Source organism: Onychomys torridus, unplaced genomic scaffold (assembly GCF_903995425.1).
Source record: "Onychomys torridus unplaced genomic scaffold, mOncTor1.1, whole genome shotgun sequence".
In the NCBI taxonomy this organism is placed as follows: Eukaryota; Metazoa; Chordata; class Mammalia; order Rodentia; family Cricetidae; genus Onychomys; species Onychomys torridus.
In genome coordinates, this window is record NW_023411687.1 from 85,904 (window position 1) to 93,078 (window position 7,175).

The following is a 7,175-nucleotide window of genomic DNA, read 5'->3' on the forward strand; positions in this document are numbered from 1 at the left end:
AGGTAAAGCCAGTGCACACTCAGGTCCCAGCTGATGCCATTCCCTGTGGCTGACCTTGGCTCTGAGCTCTAACAGCCAAAAGTCAGAGAAGAATCCATCTATGAATCTTCTAGGGTCCAGCTAGACAAACTGGTCACTAAGGAATGAGTAGTGTTGCAAAGTTTCAAAGGTCTTCCAAAATGACCTGTTCTGACTCACATTTTCTTTGGAGATGGTCACAGTCATAAATTTGGATTGGGTCTATGGCCATAAATTTCAAACTGCAGGTTTAGAACCCAGAGTCAAGTGGAATCTAAGAGAGTTGGGATAGTTGAAGTAGGAACTCTCAGGGACTTTGAGGTGCCTGGTTTTCTAAGGTCACAGGTCTCCATATTTCTTAGTTGCCGTTAACCTGATATCACACTAAGTAGTGGGTTTAGAGGATCTACAGTCTCACTGGCAAGTTTAGAGTAGTCATGTATCACCACACCATCTCATCAAGTCAACACAGTGCCAACAACATGATGTGATCAATTCATATGATAAAAATTATTCTTTTTGAATAGTTACGTAATGTGGCAGGTGACCAGATGATTCAGAATCGGGTGCCTGACCCACTGGCCCATGAGCTGGTAGCTCACTGAGATGATATGAGTCCATTTCTAGTCACTCATGGGGATTCTCTGCTGATGAAGCTTTCAGACACCTGGCTGTTAGGCTGTCTTTTGAGGACAAACAGGCTGAGAGGACTCGCTTGTCCTTCCAAGCACAGCTTTTGGACAGTCTGCCTGAATCATGTGGCTTTGGGAAAGTCGTTCCTTTTCTCAAGGATCCAGTTTACACACATGTAGGATCTGATTGGTCCAGTGGCACCCCAGGAATCTCGAGGAGTCCTCACACCACAGAGCGTGGGGCCCTGAAGGCCAAGTATCCCTGGCTTTTAGAAGGGACACATCTCAGGTAGAAGGAAGACCTGGCTATGGCAAGAAGTGATATAGACCACTGTGCCTATGAGACGTCAAACCAAGAGCTGAGCCTGCCTGAGATTGGTCATTTCAATACCACATAAAGCTCAGATCTTAAAAAAAAAACCAAAAAACCTTATTCTTTTCATATAGGAACACTGAAGAACCACTGACTGGTAGGCACCATTTCAGAAGACTATTTTTACTCCCCCCACAAAATTTTCTGTCTATAGGGACAGTACAATTAATATTTTTGGGAAGAACACTAAAGAAGAAATAGTTAAATAAATATGGTGTGCTTGCTTTATGAAACACTATGTAATTTTTTCTTCTTTTTAATTTATATTTTACGTGCATTAGTGTTCTGCCTGTATGCATGTCTGTGTGAGGTGTCAGATCTTGTAGTTACAGACAGTTGTGAACTGCCATGTGGGTACTGGGAATTGAACTCAGGACCTCTGGAAAAGCAGTCAATGTTCTTAACCTCTGAGCCATCTCTCCAGTCCCCCGCACTATGCAATTTTACAAGGATTATAATTATAAAGAACTCTTACTTGTACATTGAGCACATGCTATGTGGCAGGTGCTAGCTGTACGCCAGCCTGGAGTCCTGGTGAAGAATGAGATATTCCTTCGGGTTCTTAAAACATTTATGTGCACTTTAACATGAACCTTTCAAGATTTGTTTTTATTGCTTTTTTAAATGAGGTGAATGTGTGTATGAGTGCAGGTGCCATGGTGAGGGGCTAGAGAGGGTCTGCAGTTAAGATATGTCTGTGAACCACACAATATGGATGCTGGGCACTGAACTCAGTACCTCACCATTGTGCTGCCTCCAGCCCTGACAAGGACCCTTATAGGCCCTGTCATTTAGAAATGATATCAGTGTGTCTCTTCAGGGTTCAGGGGTGAAATTTCATCCCATGGTGAAGCATCAGGGGAGTAGGAACTTAATTCAACTATAGTGTTTATCATTTTATTTTATATTTTCGAGGCAGGTCTCATGTAGCCCAGTCTGGCCTTAAATTTGCTATGTAGCCAAAGCTGGTCTTGAACTTCTTAATCCTATTGCCTCCACCATGGAAATGCTGGGAGGGCATGTGAGCACCCTAGCCTGACTTCAACTACAGTGTTTAAAAGTGGGGCCTTTCAGGGGCGATTAGGCAGAAATTTATGCAAGCAAAGCCCCCATGGTTGAAGGCTGGTAGCCTTAGAATGGGAAGAGGTAAAAATGGATATTCACACACATAAACTCCCTGTCTCTTGCCATGTGACATCCTCTCTGTTCCACATCTGTCACCAGATGTGACCTGTCAACACTGCTTCAACTCAGAGCCAAAATAAAGTTCTTTTCTTGATCAAGTGGCCCAGTATGTCCAGAAAAGATATTCTTTGTGTCTTAAATATTTAACCACCTTGCTAAGGATGTACAGTGTTCTGCCCGAGTCATGAGCCCTCCAGAGACCATCAGGAGATCGAGTTCATATGCAAACGCAAAGGCCTTTATTGCAAGCTCGAGCTTGGGATTCCCATCCATTCCAACACCGTGGTTGGATCAGGGAGAGGATTGAGCTCCAATATGGCAGGATTTTTAAGGAGTAAAGAATGGGAGTTTAGGGGAATTCCCGATTAGGATGGGGGTTAGCCATGAGTGAGGTAACAAGTTTTGTCAAAGAGGGATTGGTACTGGTGTTGCTGCAAGGAAATCAGCAATCTATATACAAGTGATGCAAGCTATCCTTTATGTTCTGGAGCACTTAGTACTTGTTTGTCTTAATTCTGATTGGTCCCCGCAGGGTACAGTTTGTGTTTTATTCCTGGCTATTGTAATGGTGAGGCCTTGTCCCGGTATTGTTAGTTTGCAGCCTGTCATGGCTGCACTAATGTTAAATTAGGCCTCCTCACACAGCTCATCGGTAGTACAAGTCCCTAGCATGCATGCAGTTGAGTTTAATCCATAGCATTACATAGAAAAGTTAGAAGAGTTAAAACAGTCTGCATGTGCTCAAAAATAAGACACAGTGTACAAGTGATATAAATACAGTGTCTATAAGTCCATTTGGTCCACTTGCCTAGTGTCTGTGGCTGGTTTCATGTCACTGTGTCACAGTTAAGTAGCTGTGCTAAAGGAATAGAAGGCAGCATAGTAAACCATATATATGCCTTTAGTAAATATCTTTTCCCCCAGTGCTGAGAGTGTCAAGCCCAGGGCCTCACATATGCTAGCCAAGCATCCTACTATTAAGCTACACCTAATAAATGCCTTTTTACAAGTTACATTAATTGGTCTGGTTTTTTTTAAAGATTTATTTATTTAATATGTATACAGTGTTTTGCCTGCATGCCAGAAGTGAGCACCAGATCTCATTACAGATGGTTGTGAGCCACTATGTGGTTGCTGAGAATTGAACTCAGGACCTCTGTGTGAAGCTCATCTATATCCTGAGGCAGTCTCGCATGTGTATATATGTGTACATATATGTATATGTATATATGTTATTCGTTTGTATTTTTGTGCATGTGTGCACTTGTGTGCCACATCATGTATGTGGCAGTCAGAGGACAAGCCACAGGAATCAGTTCTCTCCTTCCAACATGTGAGTCTTAGGGAACAAACTCAGGTCATGCCATGCACAGGGGTGTGTGTGTGTGTGTGTGTGTGTGTGTGTGTGTGTGTGTGTGTGTATTGGGTAAAACTTGGGTGTCATTTCTGGGGAGCTGTCCACCTTGTTTTGTGAGATCGAGTCAATCCCTGGGACTCATTAGTTATTCCTGGCTGTCCAGTGAGGCCCAGGGCATCTACTTGTATCTACTTGCCCAGTACTGGGGCACTATGTTCATTTATTTTCCTGTGGGTTCTAGGGATGGAACTCAGCTTCTCTATTTGTACAGCATGTACTTAACAGACAGACTCGTCTACTTTGCTCCTGGTGGAGGAATTCTTTACATAAATAATTGATGTTTGTAAATGCAACCCCTCTTTTCCCTCATCTCTTCCTTACACCAAAAATATTTTGGATTTGAAATAACCACTCTCTTCCTTCTCTCTAATTTCCCCCTACTGATTCCAAAGAAAATGAAAACATTTCTCTTTGTTTCTCAGATCAACACTTATGGAGATGAATGTTTCAGAATCCCGAGATGTGACTTCTTCCTCTGTCTCTGACATGTGTAGTTCAGGAGGCGTTCTACCCAGCTATTCCTGTAAAAAGGGAAAGCCTTCTACTGACTACAGCATGTCCTCTGCATCATCCAACAACAGCTGAGCCTGTCTTATCTTCCAACGTTTCCTGAGGAACAGCTTGGCAATTCCAGAGTGATAGTACCTGTTTCCTCCCCAAAGGAACATCTATGCCCAGGAACCATGGCACATCCCTGCCTACTTCTTAGCTGACAGATCCTGAGAAATCAGATCTTTCTCTGAATTTGGCAGTTCTTCCTCCCTTCCTTCCCCTCCAGCTCTCTCCTTTGATCAGAGGAGAACTGGAAAGGACATATGTCTCAGAAGGTTTCTACTTTGCAGCAAGAAGTGGTGCCTCTGCCTGTGAAGAAATCCTGGGACATACTCAATCATTTGATGGATGTACAAGGAGTCCCTGAAGAAGAGCTCCCAAAAACTCAGTTACCAACACTCATTCCTCAGAGTGCTGAGCAAAATACCAGCACAGCTCCAGATCCTCCATCATTGCATCTTCACATGAACATTGGGGTGAATTCTGAAGTCCATAGGACAGAACCAGTCATGTCACAGCCATTTCCCTCAAACAGGGATGAGCACCAAGAACTTAGATATAATCCTTTAGTTATATCAATGGGCCCTCCATCTCCCAGAAATTTAGGCGTTCAGGAAGAAAAGGCTTTAGTGAAAAAGGATTCAAAGGACCTGTTAGAGCTGAATATAGAGCAGAGGGTCATAGAAACAAAGATACAGACACGTACGGCCCAACTAACTTATATGGAGCTGACACCCAAGATACCATATTGTGCCACAGACAGCATAAAGGTCACACAATTGGCATTGTTTTAGGTTATGGATGTAATGGGAAAAATCCCAGAATCATGGTCAGAGGTGATAGAATCTTAAGGGTTTTCCCCACAGCTGCCAGATCATGCAGAAACCGTGAGTATAACTCCTCAGCCACTGAATCAATTAATTGAACCAATAAAAGTAACCCGTCCTCAGCATCAAACCACGGAATTAAAGAGCATGGCCTCAAGACTGAGTCAAGTCACAGATAACCAGGAGGTAACTCCTGTGGCATTGTTTCACGCCATGGATTCCATGGGGATGATTGACAAATTAAGTCCACATGTCATAGAACCAGTAGGAATAGCCCCAAAGCCACAATGCCAAGTCATGGAATCAGTAAAACAGACACACTGCATAACTATCAAACCATAAGACCAGGGAGTATGAAGTCTAGGGTCACAGCAGACAGTTGTGGAAGCTGTGGAAATGATTCCCCAGCCTTGTCATGGAGACATGGGAACACTGCCATGACCTTGGGGTCACAGAATCAAGCCACAAAACACATCAGGATTACTCCCAGTCCAGTATATCAAAATGCAATGGAAATTAGCTAAAGTGCACTGCCTGGAAGACATTGAAGATACAAAAGCTGCGGATTTCATGCAGATAACTCCACCTAGGACAGGCTAGCTACAAGTTACAAAATCTAGGGCTTTGATCCGAGGCTCACAGCCTCCAGCTGAAAATTTGACCCCAGGGTCAGATCAACCAGATGTTCCAAATTCTGCTGTCCCAGTAGGAACTGTAGAATCTAGAAGCATAACTCCACAGCCACCATCTAAAGTCCTGGAACCATCAGGAATGAGGCTGATGAGCTACTACTGCCAATGTCAATCCCGCATGCTCTAAAGGTGAGGCCAGCTAGTCCAGGCATCTCCCACGGGAACGATCACCACCACTACAGGTTGTAGAGCCTCAAGTCAAAAGAGTCTCTGCAATTTCATTCTGGGTTACAGGGTCAGGTTGGAGACTCTGTGGGGACTATGCCACAACCTCAAGGCACAGAGTGTGTGTCATTGACTCCAGGACTGTCTCATCAGGTCACAGGACCCTTCGGAAGTTCAACCCCATATGCGGCACCAAGGCTTAAAATTGTGTGGCAGGTAAGCCGCAAGCAAAGTCCACAACATTGCAGAAACTGTGGGGTTGGAACTGGCCACAAGTGAAGGATCCTGTAGAGACGCCACAGACACATCATCAAATAATGGAATCCATGAGAACGATCCCTGCAGCACCAGGTCACGGTACAGGACCTATAGGAAGGGGCCAAAAGCATCAAGTTTCAGACACTGAAGTAGTGCCAGTCATACCACTGCTTCAGGAAATGGAACATTTGGGTGGGGGGGGGAAGCACAATCCCACAGTCTAAGGTTATAGATTTCACGGACTTACCCCAGCACTACAGAATGTAAAATCTCAGCACCTAATCCCAGATCAAGATTGCAAAGTATGAAATCTGTGGACATGACCAGAGATTTAGTCCCAGAAAAGGAAAAATATGGATCACCAATCTCAACAGTGGTATGTATAGATGTGGCCCCAGAACTGCATCAGCAGAATATGCAATATGAGGAATTAACCCCCATACTACAACTGCAAAGAGAGACATCTGTGCCATCAGCCCCTGAGTCTCGGTTTTGAGATGTGAAATCTAGTCAACTGACAGTTGAGCCACAATCCCAAAACAAAAAGTCTGCACGGTTGGCCCCAGGTCCACAGTTGCAAAGTAATAAATCATTGCATTTGATCCCCGATTCTCAGTCTCAAGGTATGGAAGAAGCTCTTTCAGCCCTATCACAGGGGTTACAAGGAGATATAAAAATGGTGGAGTTGACTCTAAGACCATCCCTTGAAGATATGAAATCTGTGAATGTGACCCCAGAATCATGTTCACAAAGCACTGGTTCTGGTAAGATAGCGCCTGTACCATTGCTTGAGGATACAAAGACTCCATTGGTAGAAGGTAGGAGTCTCAATTCTGAGGCACTGGTGGAGATTATGGAAGTTGGTGAACTGATCCCAAGCACACACTTCAATGCAACAAAATCTTTAGAAGTGAGCCCCAGACCAAGTTATCATTTCCTAGAACCTGAAGGACTGACCCTACATCATCCAGCCTCAGAAGCAAGAGTGATCTCTGAACCTTGCTGTCAGGTAAAAGAATGTGCTCCGTTGCCAAAATCATCATTAGGGATGACTCC